Genomic DNA, 22853 nt, shown 5'->3' on the forward strand with positions numbered 1-22853 from the left:
TGCTCATAACCTGTTTGGTTGTATTAATTTCATGAATATTCTAATAATGAATGTTGGATCCTTGAGGGTTGAAAGGACATGTGTATGGGGAAATACACTTGTAGGTTATTTTTCAAATATTTACTTAAAACCAACACCTTTGTTCAGAAAGACAGTTTTACTACTTTGACTTTGTACGCTTCGGTTGACAAGAGGTGGCGACTGATACTGAAATATAGGTTCAGTGAGTGACTTCTGTTAATTAAGCTTGTCAATTAACTTCAGTCATAAGTAAAATAGAGTAGAGTTACTTATGTAACTGACTATCGAAATATTGATCAGTTAAAGGTTAACTCTAGCAGTGGAATATTAAACTTAGTGAAATCGCCTTTAACCAATGCCTCGTCCAATCCATCCTGAGCCACCAGCCATTGATCCTGCGAAGACTCCTCGCCGCGATTCTCTGCCGCCGAGCTGAGATCGCCGCTCCTCCTCCTCCTCCTGCAGTACTTGGTGACGACTGCGTACATAGTAGCTGACGAGGAGGAAGGAGAGAGAGAGAGAGAGAGAGAGAGAGAGAGAGAGAGAGTGTCGCAGCCCGACATCTAGCCAGTGATAGCGTAGATTGGGTATCGATACGACTAATAAAAAGATAGGGTAGAACAAAGGAATCTGAAAGACTCGTCAAGCGGAAGCTACTAATAATTCAAGTAAAAAAAAAATAATATCATCAATCTTAAAAGAAACATTATCAGCTTCATTCATTCAAATGTATCAAGGTTCTAGTCAACATAAACAAAGGGAGTATAGCTAAATAGTTACAATGATTCATATTGTTCAGGGTAGCACAACATAGCGTGATCAGACTATATGTATGAAGACATATAGCTGAGAGTAACAATCCTAATTAAGTTTCAAGAACATAGTCTTCAACTATTCGCACAACCGTATAGAAGTAAAATACGGTACTCAAAAGGGTCGTCTATGAACAACAGCCCTCCAGCGATTCCCCAATCTCTCTCCTTGCTCATCCTGCACATTTAGAAATACATGCAGGGCTGAGTATAAATACTCAGTGGACATAAGCCGAAAATAAACAATCTCGCTCTTAGAGCTATACATTTAACTTGCCATTTAAACATCACACAGGGGTTTTTCCTTAAAAGAACCTGTGTAAGCAATTGAAAAAAATTCAAGCATCATAAAGTAATGAAAGATAGACTGCAGTCATAAATACTTAGCATGTAGTACCACTTCTACAACTCATCATCATCATCATGGTACTGAGAAGTAGGCCTCCTTCTCAAGCACCGTAACCGGCCGACCTGACAGTCGGCTCACGGTCATTTCTGACCGGCCAACCCGGTATACAGCTCACGGTTACCTCTGTGTACACAATCCCGCCTTTGGCAGGACCCGAAATCGTCTCATCTCATCAGTAGAGGGTAACATACAGGCTCGTCGTCATCAAAATTCGGCAAGTTAATTAGTTCAAACATCAATTTATCATCTTAAAACTTATAGACATCATCAAAATCATCATTTAGAAAGCCTGTAATAGAGGTATTAGAAAGTAATGCCCACCTGGAAATCTTAGCTTTGGTACTAGTACTTCGGAGAAATCCTACTTATGCCCTTGACTCGCGTCTTCAGATATCATCGTTGGCATAGACGATCATGTAATAAAATAAACGTCAATTAGACAAAACCTCACTAGGTTTATTATTCTTATCTAAGTAGTAGTCTTCCTTTGCTCCCTTATAACTAATCACTCTTCGTAACAAAACTCTCTTATAATAAATTCTAAATATTCATCATTTTTATTTCCAATGCATCACCAAATTTTAAGTCTAATTAGTTCATTAAGGAACGACTCCTAAATACTCAAACCCATCTATCAATCACATACTAAAGTTGTGAGGTTATAACACATTCTTTAACAAATATCTGATAATTCGCATAATGCTTAATGACTTCACCATGTGGTTAAATCTCTCAAGAGAACCGAATTTGGTTAAGTACATTTATCTCGGAAAAGTATTACATCTATATACATATATAAACATATATATATATACTCCATTAGCCTTTTTATGAATTACTAAGGTGTATAGTTATCACCATTAACACATGCAATTTACTAGATCAAAGTAGGTGTAATTAGTGAAAGACCATACTTGACTTTATATACTCTGTCCCAACTTCAAGTAATAAACTGCTTTACCTCGGAACTCTCCTGGGTTTGGGACTCATATCATTTGAAACCTCTTAACGTCTAGTTTCATTTAAAAAAAAGTAGGTTGCAAAACTCTATGTGGTTTAGGAGATACGATCATTTTCCTACAGTCTACCATATTCGACAGTTTTGTGCAACTGAAAGTTTTGATTTTAGAAAAATAGTAGATCTTGTCAAAAAGACTTAAACTTTTATGGGTAGCTAGCTAACATGTTCATCTTGTTCATATAAAAATTTGGAAACCATAAACTCACGAAAAATTACTAGAAAAGTGATTCTAGTATCTGTTTCCTCCACCCTTTCGGTAGACAGTTGCAGTTGGAGACTCATAATTTAAAAGGTTATCAGACGATGCTCAAATGACCTCAAATTTTACATGAACTTTCCTAACACTTATATATAATTACCATAAAATTTTCAAGATTTTTGGGTATCAAAAACCCCGTCGAAAACAATCAAGTCAGTAGCTTAAAAGCTAGCCAATTAACTCATCAACTAGTCCATCCTAAACGTATAGCCAAGCATACTCTATTTTCTTGTCAACCCAATTCATCATAATCATTATTAAACATTTCTAATCATCATTTTAATCCATCAACAATCATAACTTCAATCTCATAGGCTCATTTCATACTCAAATCCTTACTCTCTTCATGAATCTTATCTTCCAATCATCACACAACCTAACACTTTTATATACCAAAACTTAAAATCAAATCATGCTTTTCATTCAATGACCAACAAATAACATCTTAATAGCATGCATATACTCTCCATTTTAAAGTTAGAAGACGACAAAATTTTATAAGACTTCCAACCCTAGTGATCTTCGAAAATTACCAGCTCGAATTAGGAGTTGGTTTCATGCTTCACTCATCTATATACATGCTCATAAAGCCTAGATATAAGTAAATTCATGTGTTTAGAAGCTTACTCTTATGATCTGTAACAAAAAGTATAACTCCTCTTCCTTGACTCCTAGCTCGAACCTTCACCCGAGCTCTTGTTCTATGGATTTACGAGTGTTTTTAGCTAGATTTAATCGGTGGTTATGGGATACACGTAACTTACGAAGCTTTTTACCAGCTCATCAATGGCGTTGGTAATGACAGTCGAGAGAGAAGAGAGAGGAGAGAGAGGAAAGGGACGTCTGTTATGGGGGATGAAAGAGAAAGGTGTTATATATATAACCCCATTTACTTAGCCAACAAGTATTGGATAAATAACACATGCTTAATTATCCACTTGCATAAAATATCTTATCCGATAACTATGCTTATCCACTTGCTTTGACTTCTCTCTCTCTAAAGTTAGTTCCGCACCAGAGCAGAGAAATGGTGATTTCTCTACCAATGCAGAGGAATGGCTTCACCTATGGCAATTCCAGAGGAAATGCCTCACCTCTGGCATTTCCATAGGAATTGCCTCACCTATGGCATTCCATAGGGAATGGCCTCACCTATGGCATTCCATAGGGAATGACCTCACCTATGGCATTCCATAGGGAATGGCCTCACCTATGGCATTCCAGAGGGAATGGCCTCACCTATGGCATTCCATAGGGAATGACCTCACCTATGGCATTCCAGAGGGAATGGCCTCACCTATGACATTCCAGAGGAATGACCTCACCTATGGCATTCCAGAGGGAATGGCCTCACCTATGGCATTCCATAGGGAATGACCTCACCTATGGCATTCCATAGGGAATGACCTCACCTATGGCATTCCAGAGGGAATTGCCTCACCTCTGGCATTTCCATAGGGAATGACCTCACCTATGGCATTCCATAGGGAATGACCTCACCTATGGCATTCCAGAGGGAATTGCCTCACCTCTGGCATTTCCATAGGGAATGACCTCACCTATGGCATTCCATAGGGAATGGCCTCACCTATGGCATTCCATAGGGAATCGCCTCACCTATGGCATTCCATAGGGAATGGCCTCACCTATGGCATTCCATAGGGAATGGCCTCACCTATGGCATTCCAGAGCCCGCATCCCGAGCAGAGCTCGCAAGCCATAGCAAAACTCTTAGGCCAAAACAGATCTCCAAGGCCAGAACTCGGCTAACATACTATCAAAAGAAAAGATATCATTAACTTCATCCTCGTTCAACCATCATCTCTATACATCTTTATTTCCTCAAAGTATTTCATTCTCTAATTCCATCATCGAAAATATAATAGCTCAACCATTAGAAATCTTATCTCATCAATAACTTATTTTTATATCTCAGTACTCTTAAAACACAAGGTACTTATAATAAGGAAAAAAAAATGCGGGGTGTTACATCCTACCCCCCTTAAAAAAAATTTCGTCCCGAAATTTATGTTATTTACCTTCGGGAAAAAGCTCGGGGTACTTCTCCTTCATCTTCTGCTCAAGTTCCCAAGTTGCTTCTTCTTGGCCATGGTGTCTCCATTGGATCTTCACCAAAGCAATTGATTTGTTTCGCAACTGCTGTATCTTTCTATCCAGAATAACTTCTGGCCTCTCCTCATAGCTCAAGTCTGGTTCCAAGGATACTTCTTCTTGGTGAATGACGTGTTTTGGATCAAACACGTACTTCCTCAGTTGAGATACATGAAAAACGTCGTGGACGTTTGCGAAGTGTGGTGGCAACGCAAGTCTGTAAGCAACGGGGCCTACTTTCTCTAGTATATCATACGGTCCTATGTATCTCGGTTTGAGCTTTCCCTTCACACCGAATCGATGCACTCCTCGAGATGGGGAAACTTTCAGAAAAACTTTATTTCCCACATCGAAATGAATCTCCGTTCTTCTAGTATCTGCGTAGGACTTTTGACGATCTTGGGCCTCCTTGATTCTCTGACGAATCTGTCGCACAGTAGAAATCATTTCTTCTACTGCTTCAGGTCCAAGTACCTTTCTTTCTCCTACTTCGTCCCAATAGAGCGGAGATCTACACTTCTTCCCATACAAGGCTTCATATGGCGCCATGTTAATAGTTGACTGGAAACTATTATTATAAGCAAACTCAATTAAGGGCAAAACTTGTTCCCATTGGGTCCCTTTGTCTAGCACAACAGTTCGGATCATATCTTCCAGAACTTGTATAGTCCTTTCAGATTGTCCGTCTGTTTGAGGATGAAAAGCTGTACTAAAATTCAATTTAGTACCCAACTCCTTCTGCATGCTTATCCAAAATCGTGAGGTAAATTTGGAATCTCTGTCGGATGTGATTGTCAACGGTACTCCATGCAGTCGTACTATCTCTCGAACATAGATCTGAGCTAGCTTGTCAGATCCATAAGTAATCGAGATAGGTACAAAATGGGCACTCTTAGTCAATCTATCAACAACTACCCAAATGGCTGTGTTACCTCTTTTCGACTTTGGCAACCCAGTGACAAAATCCATAGCTATGTGATCCCACTTCCACTCGGGAATCTCTAATGGGTGTAGTTTGCCATAGGGTCTTTGGTGTAGTGCTTTTACTTGTTGACATGCCAAACATTTTTCTACGAAAGCTGCTATCTCTCTCTTCATTCCTTTCCACCAAAACCGAGTTTTCAGATCTTGGTACATCTTCGTGCTTCCTGGGTGTGCGGTGTAGGGAGTGTCATGAGCTTCGCTCAAAATTTCATTCTTCAACTCATCTTTGTCAGGCACACACAATCTTCTTTCGTATAAGATGGCATTGTCTGCCGCTTCTTGATAACTTTCCATTTTCTCAGTTCGAATCTTCACACGCAATTTCTCCATTTTCTCATCTTCTCGCTGCGCCGCGATAATCTTTGATCGCAAATCCGGTGCAATACTCAATGTGGCCAATACAACCTCTGTCGTTTGTGGTGGTAATATAACTTCTATTTTCATCCTCTCAAATTCTTTTATCAAGTCCTTTTCGTGGGTAAGGAGAAATCCCAATTCTACTTGATTACTTCTACTCAAAGCGTCAGCTACAACATTAGCCTTCCCAGGGTGATAATTTATCCCACAATCATAGTCTTTTACTAACTCGAGCCATCTTCTCTGTCGCATATTGAGATCTTTTTGCTCGAAGAAATATTTGAGACTCTTGTGATCGGTGTATATTTCACACCGTACTCCATAAAGATGATGTCTCCATATCTTCAATGCGTGCACCACTGCTGCTAATTCTAAATCATGCGTTGGATAATTCATCTCGTGTGGTCTAAGTTGTCGTGATGCATAAGCTATCACTTTTCCATCTTGCATAAGTACACATCCTAGACCATTCTTTGACGCATCTGTGTAGACAGCGTACTCTTTATCTGCCCTTGGAACAGCTAGCACTGGAGCAGTGGTGAGTCTCTTCTTCAATTCCTGAAAACTTCGCTCACACGTGTCAGTCCACTCATACTTGACATCCTTCTTTAGCAGGTGCGTTATTGGCTTAGCTATTTTTGAAAAGCCCTCAATGAATCTTCGGTAATAACCTGCTAACCCTAGAAAACTGCGTATTTCATGCTGCGTAGTTGGTGATCTCCATTCTTGTACAGCTTGTACTTTTGTTGGATCTACCTCAATTCCCCTTGCAGAAACGATATGGCCCAGAAAATTGACTTCCTTAAGCCAAAACTCGCATTTGCTAAACTTGGCGTAAAGTTTCTCAGTTCGCAACTTTTCTAACACGATCCTTAGATGTTCTTCATGTTCCTGTTTACTTCTCGAGTAAATCAAGATATCATCGATGAAGACTACCACGAACTTATCTAAGTATTCATGGAAAACACGGTTCATGAGGTCCATGAACACGGCAGGGGCATTCGTTAGTCCAAAAGGCATCACTATAAACTCATAGTGTCCATATCTTGTACGAAATGCCGTTTTCGGAATATCCTCTGACCGTATTTTCAATTGATGGTATCCCGATCTTAAATCAATCTTTGAAAAAGTTTTCGCTCCCTGTAGTTGGTCGAACAGGTCATCTATCCGGGGCAACGGATACTTGTTTTTCAGCGTCACCTTATTCAACTCACGATAATCGATGCATAACCTCAAGCTGCCATCTTTTTTCTTGACAAAAAGAACTGGTGCTCCCCATGGGGAAACACTGGGTCGAATGAAACCCATGTCCAACAATTCTTGCAATTGCAGCTTCAACTCATGTAACTCTGCCGGTGCCATTCTATAAGGTGCTTTTGATATTGGCGCGGCTCCGTGCTCAAGGTCGATCGTGAACTCGAGTTGTCGATCAGGTGGTAATCCTGGCAAGGCTTCAGGAAAAACGTCTTGGTACTCCCGCACGACTGATACGTCGTCGATGTTTGCCTTGGATTCCTTGTTTTGATTTAAGTATACAACGTAAGCAGTTGTATCATTCCTTTCCAAAAGCTTTTTGGCTTGTAGCGCTGAGATGATTGGCGTCTTTTTCCATTTCCTCTCAATGCCAATAAAAGAGGTAGACTCTTGGCCGGGAGGTTGAAATGATATGCGTCTATCCTTGCATTGAATCATCGCGTGGTTTTCCTCTAACCAATCCATTCCCAATATGATGTCCAAATGCCACATAGGCATTACCCTCAGGTTTCTAGCCTTAAGCTGTATTGATCCCAACTTAAATTCTAAGTTAGGACACACACGTGAAACCGTAAAAGTTCTGCCAATGGGAGTGGTTACCCTTAGATGTTGTGGAGCAGGTTCTACGTTCAGTTCTAACGTATCCACACACGGAATGGAGATAAAAGAATGCGAAGCTCCAGTGTCAAACAATATTACTATGGGTACTCCTTTTAACTCACCCATACCTGCTAAATTTCCTTGATTCCCATCCTTTGCTTTCTGATCAATGGCAAACACTCTCTGGTGATGTCGCTGATTCGCCTGCGGGGCTAGAGGTCGTCTTCCCGCCTGATGTGGTCGGTAAGCTTGTTGTTGGCGCTGTGGCGGTGGTAACGGTAGATGTCCTTCCATAGCCCTAAGCTGTGGCTGGAACTGTTTTGGTCGCCCTCCGCCTCCACTTTGCTGACGATTGGGACATTGATTAGAATAATGTCCTGCCCTTCCACACGTATAGCAGTTGTTCGTTCCGATCTTGCATTCTCCCAAATGTAGCTTGTTACATTTCGGACAAGGTGGTATCCCTCGAGGTCCTTGTGGTGTTGCCGGAGGTCCAGCATAAGGTTGCTTATCTCTGTTTTGAAAATGTGGTGGTGCATTCTGGTACTGCCATGGCTTTTTAAATTCTTGACTTCGGTCATCCCATTTCCTCTTTCCTTTCTGTCCCTGTCCTGAAAAAGGTTGATTTCCCCTTTGAGGATTCGGATTCGATTGAGGCACAGAGATTTGATTCGTCTTTTCTGGCTGCATTGCCAGTTCCATATCCAATGCTCGATTTAAAGCTTCAGCATATGACAGCGCACTCTGACTTGCCAAGACAACTTGTATCTCTTGTTTTAGTCCAGAGCAAAATAGCTCTGACATCTTCTCGTCCGTATCTACTCGATATGGTGCATATCGAGCCAAATCACAAAACAGACGATCGTACTCAGCGACTGTTTTGTTTCCCTGCCTCAAATTTACAAATTCCGTTTCCTTCTTCTTTCGATAGCTTCGCGGCACATATTTTTCACACAGCGCTATCTTAAATTGCTCCCAAGTTAGAGCAGCCATTTGTTCTGGGGTCATGGTTTTCTGCTTCGCTTCCCACCAGAAATCCGCTGACCCTTTAAGCTGATACGACATACACATAAGACGCTCAAGATCATCACATCGCAGAAATCTAAAGATTCGCTCCATACTCCTTATCCATTCTTCAGTTTCCGCAGGATCTCCAGACCCATTAAATGTTGGTGGATTTTGCCTCAAAAAGAGTTCTTCTATTCTCCTTTCTGGCTGTGGAGGGGGTGGTGGTGGCGTAGGTTCTCTTTGTTCCTCCTCTTCCTCTTCTTGATTTCTATATCTTCTTCTTGGCGGCATTCTTAAAAAGAAAACATACATCAACTCTTAAACTAGTTCTTATAAAACACCAATCTTAGGGTTCTTACTCAACATCATATTACTTCTATAACATTACATCTCTTAGTGCAAATCTCTTTTTGTATTTAACATCATTATATGAAAACATAAAACAAAACTCTTATTTATAAAAGACCCTCGGGCCATCATCATATATATATGAAAATTGCCTCTTACGAGGACTTTTACAAAATGGGATATATACAGCAAAAAGTCCCTAATACATACTATGACGCTCCATCAAAACAGTCGTCATACGTACTAGGCATCTATATATGTCAGATACTGAAGATACTGATATACTCACTATACTATGCATCTCTATCTATATACATCTATCTACATATAAGCATCTCCATCCCATCATCATATGTAGCTACTCTCACTCAAACCCATCCAGTCCCACCGAAAGCATCACCGGATACTCTACTTCCCGCATCATCTACTGTCATATCCTCTCTGGGCTCAATCTCCTCATCCTCACTAGGCTCAGTCTCCTCACTATCATCATCATCCTCTGTCTCATCCTCCACATCTGTGTCTACCATCGGGTAACAAACAGGTGGCTCCGGAATAGGCTCCCATACATCGACTCCATCAACAGTGGTCCGACGTTGTAGTGGTCGGGTCTGTCCATGCCCCACTGTCATCTCTGGCGTCTCCTCGTCTGGGTCCTCATCATCACTATCAATCGGAAACGGATGAGACGGTCCCTCCTGTGCATCTCTGGATGGTGGGTATAGAATAGGATGCATATAATGCTGAAACTCAAGTGTGCCAGGCTCAGGTAGAGGAGTAACCCTCGGGTAAGGATCAAAAGGCACATACTCGGTACAAGGCATCGGAGATGGAATAGGTGGTATAATCTCTGAAGGAGGCAATGAAAATGGTGATGTCGCTGGGGCCGGCTCCCAAGGAGGCAGATCAGCACTGGGAAAGGGTATCAGTGTCAAGTAATGAAATGGATCAAAATCCATATATGGCGATCCAGTCTGCAGAATACCCGACTCCGGAACAGCAGAATCCGGGACAATAGGCTCAAATGCAATGGCCTCATCAGGCATAAATGGCTCCGGAATATATGGAACCTCATCAGATGGGGGTGCAGGTATAATCGGGAAAGGATCTGTCGAAGGAGGGGGTGCATCATATGGTGGTGATGGGGGATCATCAAACACAAAGTAACGGTGACTAATCGTCGCTACAAAACCCCTAAAATCTGCACGCTCGAATCGTCCATACTCATCCCTAACGACACACTGCGGCACCAGTGAAGCCGCCCAATCCTGCCATCCAGGTGGTAACAGTGGAATCAAAAGGGTGATAGCTGTCGCGTCATCAATCCCATATGCGGTAGTCTCCAGCCATCGTCTATGGTAGTGTGCTACAAACTCACCCAATGTGTCACCCTCCTGCGGCCTAATATCTCGGAACCATCGACACATCATCTCTTCTAAATGTCGTTGCATCCTGAAATAAAATTTTTAACTTCTATCACATCAAGGATAAAGAACTTACTTGATATATCTCAAACAATGACATACTCAATCTTGCTTGGTACGGTGGTGCATTGGCTATTCTAGCCTCAATATTTCTCCATTTATTCCAAAACCACTGGCTCACATCATATTCCACCACCTCAAGCAGTTCCATCCATCAAAACATTACATATCTCATTAGTTCATCACTATCAATATTCATATTCGACATAAAGGCAGTACAATAATAACTCTTACCTCGATAAGCCGGAGGAGATGGGGCGCTGAGGTGTTGTTTTAGACTTACTCTCAATCTTATTTTCACTATAGCCTAAGGATTCAAGGTAGGCTAGACTCATTCTCAAGGTAGGACTTCGTCTTATGAGTAAATGAGTTCAAAAGATTTACTCACCTCAAGGATAGTTGAAACCAATCATTTGACTCAATCGAGAAATTTTAACTCAATTAAAGAGTTTGAACTTAATCAAGAATGAAACTCAGAGCAGACGACCTGCTCTGATACCACTCTGTCGCAGCCCGACATCTAGCCAGTGATAGCGTAGATTGGGTATCGATACGACTAATAAAAAGATAGGGTAGAACAAAGGAATCTGAAAGACTCGTCAAGCGGAAGCTACTAATAATTCAAGTAAAAAAAAAAATAATATCATCAATCTTAAAAGAAACATTATCAGCTTCATTCATTCAAATGTATCAAGGTTCTAGTCAACATAAACAAAGGGAGTATAGCTAAATAGTTACAATGATTCATATTGTTCAGGGTAGCACAACATAGCGTGATCAGACTATATGTATGAAGACATATAGCTGAGAGTAACAATCCTAATTAAGTTTCAAGAACATAGTCTTCAACTATTCGCACAACCGTATAGAAGTAAAATACGGTACTCAAAAGGGTCGTCTATGAACAACAGCCCTCCAGCGATTCCCCAATCTCTCTCCTTGCTCATCCTGCACATTTAGAAATACATGCAGGGCTGAGTATAAATACTCAGTGGACATAAGCCGAAAATAAACAATCTCGCTCTTAGAGCTATACATTTAACTTGCCATTTAAACATCACACAGGGGTTTTTCCTTAAAAGAACCTGTGTAAGCAATTGAAAAAAATTCAAGCATCATAAAGTAATGAAAGATAGACTGCAGTCATAAATACTTAGCATGTAGTACCACTTCTACAACTCATCATCATCATCATGGTACTGAGAAGTAGGCCTCCTTCTCAAGCACCGTAACCGGCCGACCTGACAGTCGGCTCACGGTCATTTCTGACCGGCCAACCCGGTATACAGCTCACGGTTACCTCTGTGTACACAATCCCGCCTTTGGCAGGACCCGAAATCGTCTCATCTCATCAGTAGAGGGTAACATACAGGCTCGTCGTCATCAAAATTCGGCAAGTTAATTAGTTCAAACATCAATTTATCATCTTAAAACTTATAGACATCATCAAAATCATCATTTAGAAAGCCTGTAATAGAGGTATTAGAAAGTAATGCCCACCTGGAAATCTTAGCTTTGGTACTAGTACTTCGGAGAAATCCTACTTATGCCCTTGACTCGCGTCTTCAGATATCATCGTTGGCATAGACGATCATGTAATAAAATAAACGTCAATTAGACAAAACCTCACTAGGTTTATTATTCTTATCTAAGTAGTAGTCTTCCTTTGCTCCCTTATAACTAATCACTCTTCGTAACAAAACTCTCTTATAATAAATTCTAAATATTCATCATTTTTATTTCCAATGCATCACCAAATTTTAAGTCTAATTAGTTCATTAAGGAACGACTCCTAAATACTCAAACCCATCTATCAATCACATACTAAAGTTGTGAGGTTATAACACATTCTTTAACAAATATCTGATAATTCGCATAATGCTTAATGACTTCACCATGTGGTTAAATCTCTCAAGAGAACCGAATTTGGTTAAGTACATTTATCTCGGAAAAGTATTACATCTATATACATATATAAACATATATATATATACTCCATTAGCCTTTTTATGAATTACTAAGGTGTATAGTTATCACCATTAACACATGCAATTTACTAGATCAAAGTAGGTGTAATTAGTGAAAGACCATACTTGACTTTATATACTCTGTCCCAACTTCAAGTAATAAACTGCTTTACCTCGGAACTCTCCTGGGTTTGGGACTCATATCATTTGAAACCTCTTAACGTCTAGTTTCATTTAAAAAAAAGTAGGTTGCAAAACTCTATGTGGTTTAGGAGATACGATCATTTTCCTACAGTCTACCATATTCGACAGTTTTGTGCAACTGAAAGTTTTGATTTTAGAAAAATAGTAGATCTTGTCAAAAAGACTTAAACTTTTATGGGTAGCTAGCTAACATGTTCATCTTGTTCATATAAAAATTTGGAAACCATAAACTCACGAAAAATTACTAGAAAAGTGATTCTAGTATCTGTTTCCTCCACCCTTTCGGTAGACAGTTGCAGTTGGAGACTCATAATTTAAAAGGTTATCAGACGATGCTCAAATGACCTCAAATTTTACATGAACTTTCCTAACACTTATATATAATTACCATAAAATTTTCAAGATTTTTGGGTATCAAAAACCCCGTCGAAAACAATCAAGTCAGTAGCTTAAAAGCTAGCCAATTAACTCATCAACTAGTCCATCCTAAACGTATAGCCAAGCATACTCTATTTTCTTGTCAACCCAATTCATCATAATCATTATTAAACATTTCTAATCATCATTTTAATCCATCAACAATCATAACTTCAATCTCATAGGCTCATTTCATACTCAAATCCTTACTCTCTTCATGAATCTTATCTTCCAATCATCACACAACCTAACACTTTTATATACCAAAACTTAAAATCAAATCATGCTTTTCATTCAATGACCAACAAATAACATCTTAATAGCATGCATATACTCTCCATTTTAAAGTTAGAAGACGACAAAATTTTATAAGACTTCCAACCCTAGTGATCTTCGAAAATTACCAGCTCGAATTAGGAGTTGGTTTCATGCTTCACTCATCTATATACATGCTCATAAAGCCTAGATATAAGTAAATTCATGTGTTTAGAAGCTTACTCTTATGATCTGTAACAAAAAGTATAACTCCTCTTCCTTGACTCCTAGCTCGAACCTTCACCCGAGCTCTTGTTCTATGGATTTACGAGTGTTTTTAGCTAGATTTAATCGGTGGTTATGGGATACACGTAACTTACGAAGCTTTTTACCAGCTCATCAATGGCGTTGGTAATGACAGTCGAGAGAGAAGAGAGAGGAGAGAGAGGAAAGGGACGTCTGTTATGGGGGATGAAAGAGAAAGGTGTTATATATATAACCCCATTTACTTAGCCAACAAGTATTGGATAAATAACACATGCTTAATTATCCACTTGCATAAAATATCTTATCCGATAACTATGCTTATCCACTTGCTTTGACTTCTCTCTCTCTAAAGTTAGTTCCGCACCAGAGCAGAGAAATGGTGATTTCTCTACCAATGCAGAGGAATGGCTTCACCTATGGCAATTCCAGAGGAAATGCCTCACCTCTGGCATTTCCATAGGAATTGCCTCACCTATGGCATTCCATAGGGAATGGCCTCACCTATGGCATTCCATAGGGAATGACCTCACCTATGGCATTCCATAGGGAATGGCCTCACCTATGGCATTCCAGAGGGAATGGCCTCACCTATGGCATTCCATAGGGAATGACCTCACCTATGGCATTCCAGAGGGAATGGCCTCACCTATGACATTCCAGAGGAATGACCTCACCTATGGCATTCCAGAGGGAATGGCCTCACCTATGGCATTCCATAGGGAATGACCTCACCTATGGCATTCCATAGGGAATGACCTCACCTATGGCATTCCAGAGGGAATTGCCTCACCTCTGGCATTTCCATAGGCAATGACCTCACCTATGGCATTCCATAGGGAATGACCTCACCTATGGCATTCCATAGGGAATGACCTCACCTATGGCATTCCAGAGGGAATTGCCTCACCTCTGGCATTTCCATAGGGAATGACCTCACCTATGGCATTCCATAGGGAATGGCCTCACCTATGGCATTCCATAGGGAATGGCCTCACCTATGGCATTCCATAGGGAATCGCCTCACCTATGGCATTCCATAGGGAATGGCCTCACCTATGGCATTCCAGAGCCCGCATCCCGAGCAGAGCTCGCAAGCCATAGCAAAACTCTTAGGCCAAAACAGATCTCCAAGGCCAGAACTCGGCTAACATACTATCAAAAGAAAAGATATCATTAACTTCATCCTCGTTCAACCATCATCTCTATACATCTTTATTTCCTCAAAGTATTTCATTCTCTAATTCCATCATCGAAAATATAATAGCTCAACCATTAGAAATCTTATCTCATCAATAACTTATTTTTATATCTCAGTACTCTTAAAACACAAGGTACTTATAATAAGGAAAAAAAAAATGCGGGGTGTTACAGAGAGCGAGCGCGAGTGGGGGAGGAAGGAAAGGGAGAAAGACCGAGAGAACGTAGTGAGATTAGGGGTGGGTAATTTTTTAATTTTAATCTTAGGGGCAATTTAGTCATTTAATACAAAACGTGGGTATTTTTTAAGTTTTATTTGAGTGGGTAAATTTTAAGTTTGCTAAAAAAAAGTGGCTACTTTCATATATTGACTCAATATGCAATGCATAATAATTTAAATAATTAAAATTTACAAAAGGCTTTACAAATGATTTATTGGAATTAAAATTGTGGAGCTATTGACTGCAAAAGCACACTCGAAGGTCTTATGAGCAAATACTGGAAGTTGGGGGACTAAAGAGTTAATATCAGCTCATTTAGTTATAATGGTCCAGTCAATACGATGTCATTTTCTCTTCGAGTTGTAATCTTCAACAGTTTTAGTTTTATGCTGTGTAATTCGAATTCCATTTTCTGAGCTTAGTTTAGCTGAGAGAAAATCTTTTCAATCTAGAGTGATACACATTGTGAGATAGGGAAATTGATTAGAGCTGTAACTCTCAGTTGTGTTTCTTGAGAGTGTTCTTGTATTTCCAGTTATCTTCTCTGGTGGTATTAGTAAGAGTGCGATTCACCCTTCGTGGATGTAGGCTATTAAAAGCCGAACCACGTAAATCCTCCGCGTCTATTTCAATTGTTCTTGCTGTGGTGTTTGATTTCTAGTTTCAAATGTAACAATTTGGCGTCGTCCGGTGGGAAGCGAATCCACGATGTCTGCAACAAGATTTGAGGCTGAGAAATTTAACGGCAAGAACGACTTTAATTTATGGAAGATTAAAATGCGTGCATTGCTGATTCAACAAGGATTAGGCGACGCATTGAAGGAGGCGAAAATGGATCTGATAGCGAAGGATGAAACTGATGGAAGTTCCAAGATCAATCGTGAGGAGTTCGATCAAAGGGCGCATAGTTCTATAATTCTCTGCCTCAGTGACAGAGTTCTACGTGAAGTTTGCAAGGAGACTACCGCGTTCGAGGTTTGGAACACACTCAATGCTCTTTATATGTCCAAAACCATTGCAAATAGATTGTATGTAAAGCAGTATCTGTATCAGTATAAGATCTCTGATGATAAAGATTTAAGTGAGCAATTAGATGATTTCCAAAGATCCCTTGATGAATTAGAAAACGTTGATGGTCAAATTCAAGATGAAGACAAAGCAATATTGTTGTTGAATGCTTTGCTAAAGTCCTATGAGCATCTCAAGGATGCTATCTTAGTTGGGAGAGAAAATAAGATAACCCTAGAAGAGGTGATAGGCATTCTGAAAACCAAAGAATTATAGAAGAGTTCGGCTGGAAAGATGTCATCACAGACAGAGAGTTTGAACATTCAAAAGAGGAAATCTGGAAAATTCCAGAAAGGGGGTCAACAATCAAATAAAGGAAATCAATCTAAGCAAAAAGATGGTGATGGTGATGAAGTCAGGAAATGTTTTCATTGCAACAAAACTGGACATTTAAAGAAAAATTATTTTGCATGGAAAAAGAAACAGCAGAAACAAGGTGCTCAGGTCCAGAACTCAGCAGATGTAGCTGAAGAAAAGCAAGACCATGAAGTCTTGAATATCATGAGTGGATTAGCAGGAGACTCATGGATCATGGACTCGGGTTGTTCATTCCACATGAGTCCTCATAAGGAGTGGTTTCTGGACTTAAAGAAATGAGATATAGGTTCTGTGGTACTTGGTAATGACCATTCATGCCAGGTCAAGGGAATTGGAAGTATCAAACTAAAGTTACTTGATGGATCAACAAGAACACTCACTAAAGTGAGGTTCATTCTAGAAATCAAAAGGAACCTAATCTCTCTTGGAATGCTAGAGAGAAAGGGTTATGATTTTGCATCAAAAGCATGATCAGTATATGTTATGAGAAACTCCACAGTACTGCTGAAGGGAACAAGGAAAAATGGGTTGTATCATCTTGATGGTATGACAATTGTGGGTGAATCTAGTGTAGTATGTCAAGATAAAGGAATGTTATGGCACATTAGAATGGGACATCTCAGTGAATCAGGAATGAATCTTTTGGTTAAGAAAGGACCACTGGATGGAGGTGATGTTTTCAAGTTGGACAAGTGTGAGCATTGTATACTGAGCAAAAGCAAGAAGATGGCATATCGAACTGGAAGACACATTTCACAAAGGCCTTTAGACTACATACATGCAGATTTGTGGGGGCCTAACAGAGTGAGTACTTTGGGAGGAGGAAGATATTTCCTATCCTTGATGGATGACTACTCCAGAAAACTATGGGTATACATTTTGAAATCAAAAGATGAGGCCTACTCAAGGTTTAAAGAATGGTGTGAGTCTGTTCAAAATGAAAAGGGTTTGAAAGTAAAGTACTTAAGGACTGCCAATGGCTTGGAATTTATGTCAGGAGATTTTAAGTCACTTTGTGCAGAAAGATGAATTAAAAGGCACACCACAGTACCCAAAAATCCTCAGCAAAATGGAGTGATAGAGAGGAAGAATAGAACCATCCTTGAAAGAGTGAGATGTATCATGTTTACATATAGTGTTCCTAAGAGTTTCTTGGGAGAAACACTGAGTACAGCTACCTATTTGATAAACTGAAGTTCTTCATCTGCTATAGGAAATGAAGTTCCAAAAGAGAGATGGCAAGGAAGATCAATTTCCTATGGATATCTAAAAGTGTTTGGATGTCAGGCTTATGCACACATTAAGCAAGACAAACTAGATGCAAGAGCCAAAAGGTGTATCATGTTGGGATATCTAGAGGGTACCAAGGGTTATAGACTATGGTGCATAGAGCCAAAAGAAAAGAAAATTCTGATAAGCAGGGATGTCATTTTTGATGAATCAAAAATGCCATATTTGAAAACTGAAGTTCAGAATAGTTCAGTAAACAAGGTGACTGAGAAAGAATAAACTCAAATTGAGGTGGAGCTAAATGAAGGCAGCACAGATTCTTCATTTCAACAAATTTTGGATGATGAAGAAATAGAAGGAGATACAACAGAATTAGATCAAAACCATCAAAATGATGGTTTTGATCAGTTGGCAAGGGATAGGCAAAGAAGAACAACTCAACCACCTATTAGATTCAGAAATGATGATCTAATAGCCTATGCTCTCATGGTGGCTTCTGAAACTCTATATTCAGAGCCAAAGAGTTATGCTGAGGTCTTGACAAGTACAGATAAGGAGAGATGGCTAGTGGCCATGAGAGAGGAGATTGAATTGATTGTAGTTAAGATATTGAGATTTAAAGCAAGGTTGGTACTTGGATGCTTGTTGATAGACCAGTAACACAAAAGACTATAGGATGTAAGTGGGTATTCAAAAGAAAGATTAAATTGATTGTAGTTGAGATATTGATATTTAAAGTAAGGTTGGTTGCTAAAGGCTATAATAAAAAGGAAGGTGTTGATTATAACGAAGTATTTTCACCTGTTGTCAAGCACAGTTCTATAAGGATATTACTTGCTTATGTTGCTCAGTTTGATTTAGAGTTGGAACAACTTGATGTGAAGACGGCTTTTCTTCATGGGGATTTGAAAGAAACTATCTACATGGAACAGCCTGATGGATTCTCAATGCTAGGAAGTGAGGATAAGGTATGTTCACTAAAGAAATCCCTCTACAGTTTGAAGCAAAGTAGCAGACATTGGTATCTAAAATTTGATCAACATATGGTTAAAATAGGATACACTAGATCATTGCATGATAATTGTGTATATGTAAAGCATGCTGGAAAACAAATTGTGTCATTTCTACTTTTATACGTTGATGACATGTTGATCGCTAGTAAAAGCAAGACGGAATTGTTCTTACTCAAAAGGGATTTGGAGTCCAGATTTGAGATGAAGCAATTGGGTGAGGCGAGAAGAATCTTGGGGATGGATATCTCCAGAGACAGGAAGAATGGAAAGTTATGGCTTACTCAAGAAAGCTATGTTCAAAAGGTCATAAAGAGGTTCAAGATGCAAGAAGCTAAAATTGTATCAGTTCCACTTGGGCCTCATTTCAAGCTTACTGAGGAACAGAAACCAAAATCTGATGTCGAAGAAGATGAGATGAAAGGTGTACCATATGCAAATGCAGTAGGTAGCATTATGTACACAATGGTGTGTACGAGGCCAGATTTAGCTCATAGTATCAGTGTGTTGAGTAGGTATATGGCCAATCCAGGTCAATACCATTGGGAAGCTATGAAGTGGATAATGAGATATCTTAAGGGTTCATCAAATTCTGGGATTTTGTATGAGCAGAATAAGGATTGGAAAGGAATTTCATTGTTAGGTGTTAGGTCCAGAGGGTCTCGAATAGGTGTATAGGGGGGGGGAATACACCTATGGGCTATTTTTCAAATCCTCAATCAGAGGGATCTCAGTCAGAGATCAAAACGAAACTTTGCATGCAAACACAGACTCCTGTTTTACTGAAAACAGTTTTGACCAAACAGGATTGACGACTGATACTGAAAGCTCTTCAGTAAAGAGTTCTCAGTTAAGTTGTTGGAACTTAACCGATGCACGTAAGGGCTTCAGTCGTGTTTGCTAAGACAGAGATGATAACACTCTTTCTGACTATCAAAAGATAGATCAGTCAGACTGATATCATACGCAGCGAAAATTAAACTTAGTTTTGCAATAGCCTCGGTGAAGCACGTTGTTGGTTGTTAGGTTACTCTTTGCAGTTAATCAGTGTTCAGTTTATCAATTGAAATAACACAAGTAAGAATGTAAAACTGAAAGCTGTAAACAACACAGAGACTTTTACGTGGTTCGGAAAAACCCTTTCCTACATCCACGGTTGGTTGATCAGACCAACAATCCACTCCGCAAGTGCTTAACAGGTGCACTGCAAACCAAACCGTGTGCTTGCCGGGTGCACACAACCGTACCACTGAAGAAAACCCTTCTTCAGGACCCACGCTTCACTCGCGTCAGATTTCTCTGCTCAGCAGAACCCGTGCTAAGACTTCTCACTCAGAGTCAGAGTACCTTTCTGAACTCCGAATCACTCAAACACTCTTTTGGGGGGAGGTTTGAACGAGTGCCAACTTCACTACAAAGAACAAGTTCTTTGAAGCAAGTTTGACCTTTGGTTTCTGGGTAAACAGAGGTTTGCCTAAGGTCTAAGAGAATATGTGTAATCAGCAGTGACTGATTTTAGCTTTGGAATTCTCTTCTTCGATTCAAGCTTTGGGGAGATTAAGCTTTAGGCTGAGTAGCAATTTCGGCAGAGCTTCAGCTTATATCGTTGAATCGATGAAGGTTGAAGTGATTCTCGAGCACTATTTGTAGGAGAACTCTTGAATAGATCCGTTGGCGTAGAACGTCATCAAGATTTCTTCCGTTGGAGAGCAATTCAAATTTGGGCTGAGGCTTCAATCTTCGAAGTTCCTTGTCTGGGTGGAAACGACTCTCTTGATGGACAGGAGATGTGACGTCTCTGAAAAGTAACCACCAGATAGGAATGACCTCTGCAGAGATAAGGATATCCTGAGATCTCTGCATTTAATGCGGCTGTACTTTGTGAGTACGTAGCTTCCTCTGAACGTTGGAAGATCAATCCTAGGAAGAATGTTCAACTGATACTTGACTTTAGTATCAGTCCATTGCGCGCATTAAGTAATCAGTCTTCAACTGATTCTTCAACTGATACTTCAGTTGGTATCTGCAGTCTTCAGTCTTCAGTCCTTCGTTCATCAGTCTTCAGTCTTTAGTCTTCGACACCGCAAGCTAAACTAGAACCGAACTCTAACACTTGAGTTCAAAGCAATTCTAGTATATTACAATTAAGTCCTATGAATTTTGGTATCATCAAAACAAGGGTTAGGATATTCCACAAGGTTCCCAACATTAGGTTTTGTAGATTCAGAGTTTGCAACTAATCTGGATAACCGAAGATCTCAATCGGGCTATATATTTTGCTTATTTGGATCAGCTATATCTCGGAAATCATCATTGCAAAGTGTTGTTGCACTTTCTACTAATGAGGCTGAATATATGGCGTTGACAGAGGCAGTAAAGGAAAGTCTTTGGCTGAAAGGAATGATCAAAGAGTGTGGGATCATTCAAGAATCTGTAGACGTGTATTGTGATAGTCAAAGTGCCTTGCACTGATGAAGCACTGTGTCTTTCACGAACGGTCCAAACACATTGATGTTTGGCACAATTTTGTTAAAGACATTGTGAATAAAGGTTTGGTTAATGTTCTTAAGATAGGAACGGAAGATAATGCAGCAGATGCTTTAACCAAGACTTTGCCAACTTCAAAGTTTAGGCATTGTCTTAGGTTGGTGAATCTGCTGTCACAGCAGAATTAGCAAGCTGTGGTGGATGCCCTGTAATGGGGCTTATTGAGGGGAAGTCGATGATCTCTTATGGTGTGCTCTTTTGTCAAGGTGGAGAATTGTGGAGCTATTGACTGCAAAAGCACACTCGAAAGTCTTATGAGCAAATACTGGAAGTTGGGGGACTAAAGAGTTAATATCAACTCATTTAGTTATAACGGTCCAGTTAATACGATGTCGTTTTCTCTTCGAGTTGTAATCTTCTACAGTTTTAGTTTTATGCTCTGTAATTCGTATTCCGTTTTCTAAGCTTAGTTTAGCTGAGAGAAAATCTTTTCAATCTAGAGTGATACACATTGTGAGATAGGGAAATCGATTGGAGCTGTAACTCTCAGTTGTGTTTCTTGAGAGTGTTCTTGTATTTTCGGTTATCTTCACCGGTGGTATTAATAAGAGTGCGATTCACCCTCCGTGGATGTAGGCTATTAAAAGTCGAACCACGTAAATCCTCCGCGTCTATTTCAATTGTTCTTGCTGTGGTGTTTGATTTATGGTTTCAATTGTAACAAAAATAATTTTTTTTTGTCTGGCGTGAATCGTCTTAATTACTAAGTTCGAAATTACTCTAAACTTACCATCGACCCACAATCTTGGCCCAATTCTGATAATAGTCATTCAGACATATTCTGCTATATATGACAAATAATCAATTCTCATATTTTGTCGTTTATGACGAATCCTCAAATCTGACAATTCTTTTTAGGTAACTTTCTTTAATGTTCAGTAATGCGTGTTTTGCTTCCCCAAGAAAGAAAGATATCACTATATTGATTGGGTTGTGATTGAGGACGCTTGATTTAAGCAATGAAGTTAAAATATTGGTAATTTTTTTCTTATAAAAGATTGTCTATTTAAGTCTGATCCATATAGTGTAGACTGTATTTTTCTTTATTTTAATAATTATTGCGTGGATTGTAATTTTAATTATTTAATTATTTAATTTAATTTCTACCAAGTTGGTTGTAACTCAATTTACTAATCATTGTATGCATTCAATTTTATGATATATGGATGGTATCTAAAATATATTTATATAGTTAGCGTCATGGGCTCCTTATCTTGCCGTTTGGCGTTTTAATGTGCAATTAGTCATTCAATTCGTTTTTTCTTTTTAAGAATAGTTTTAATTGTAATGTAATTGTCTCTGAAGCTTTCTTTCTTAGTTATTTCTGCTCCCATGAACTATTGTACCTGTATAAAAGGAGTCGAAAGAAATCCAAGAGGAGATGAGCCACAACATGAATAAAGTGATTCTGTTTTTGAGCTTGATGGTTGGTCTTGCTCAAAGTCGAAAATGCACTTTCCTTACACCGAGATTCCACATCCAT

The 22853-nt window shown here is 39.5% G+C and overlaps 2 long non-coding RNA genes across 2 annotated transcripts; both read right to left on the reverse strand.

Annotated features, from left to right (window-relative positions):
- Window positions 1-717: 717 nt before the first annotated feature.
- On the reverse strand, window positions 718-1672 carry LOC131016563 (uncharacterized). The gene is made up of 2 exons (XR_009099077.1): window positions 1564-1672; window positions 718-1011 (listed from the first exon to the last, which is right to left on the reverse strand). It is a non-coding gene; the product is annotated as an uncharacterized LOC131016563 (long non-coding RNA).
- A 9650-nt stretch (window positions 1673-11322) lies between these two features.
- Window positions 11323-12278, reverse strand: LOC131016564 (uncharacterized). The gene is made up of 2 exons (XR_009099078.1): window positions 12170-12278; window positions 11323-11617 (listed from the first exon to the last, which is right to left on the reverse strand). It is a non-coding gene; the product is annotated as an uncharacterized LOC131016564 (long non-coding RNA).
- Between the last annotated feature and the right edge of the window lie 10575 nt (window positions 12279-22853).

The sequence above is a fragment of the Salvia miltiorrhiza genome, chromosome 3, assembly GCF_028751815.1.
Source record: "Salvia miltiorrhiza cultivar Shanhuang (shh) chromosome 3, IMPLAD_Smil_shh, whole genome shotgun sequence".
Lineage (NCBI taxonomy): Eukaryota > Viridiplantae > Streptophyta > Magnoliopsida > Lamiales > Lamiaceae > Salvia > Salvia miltiorrhiza.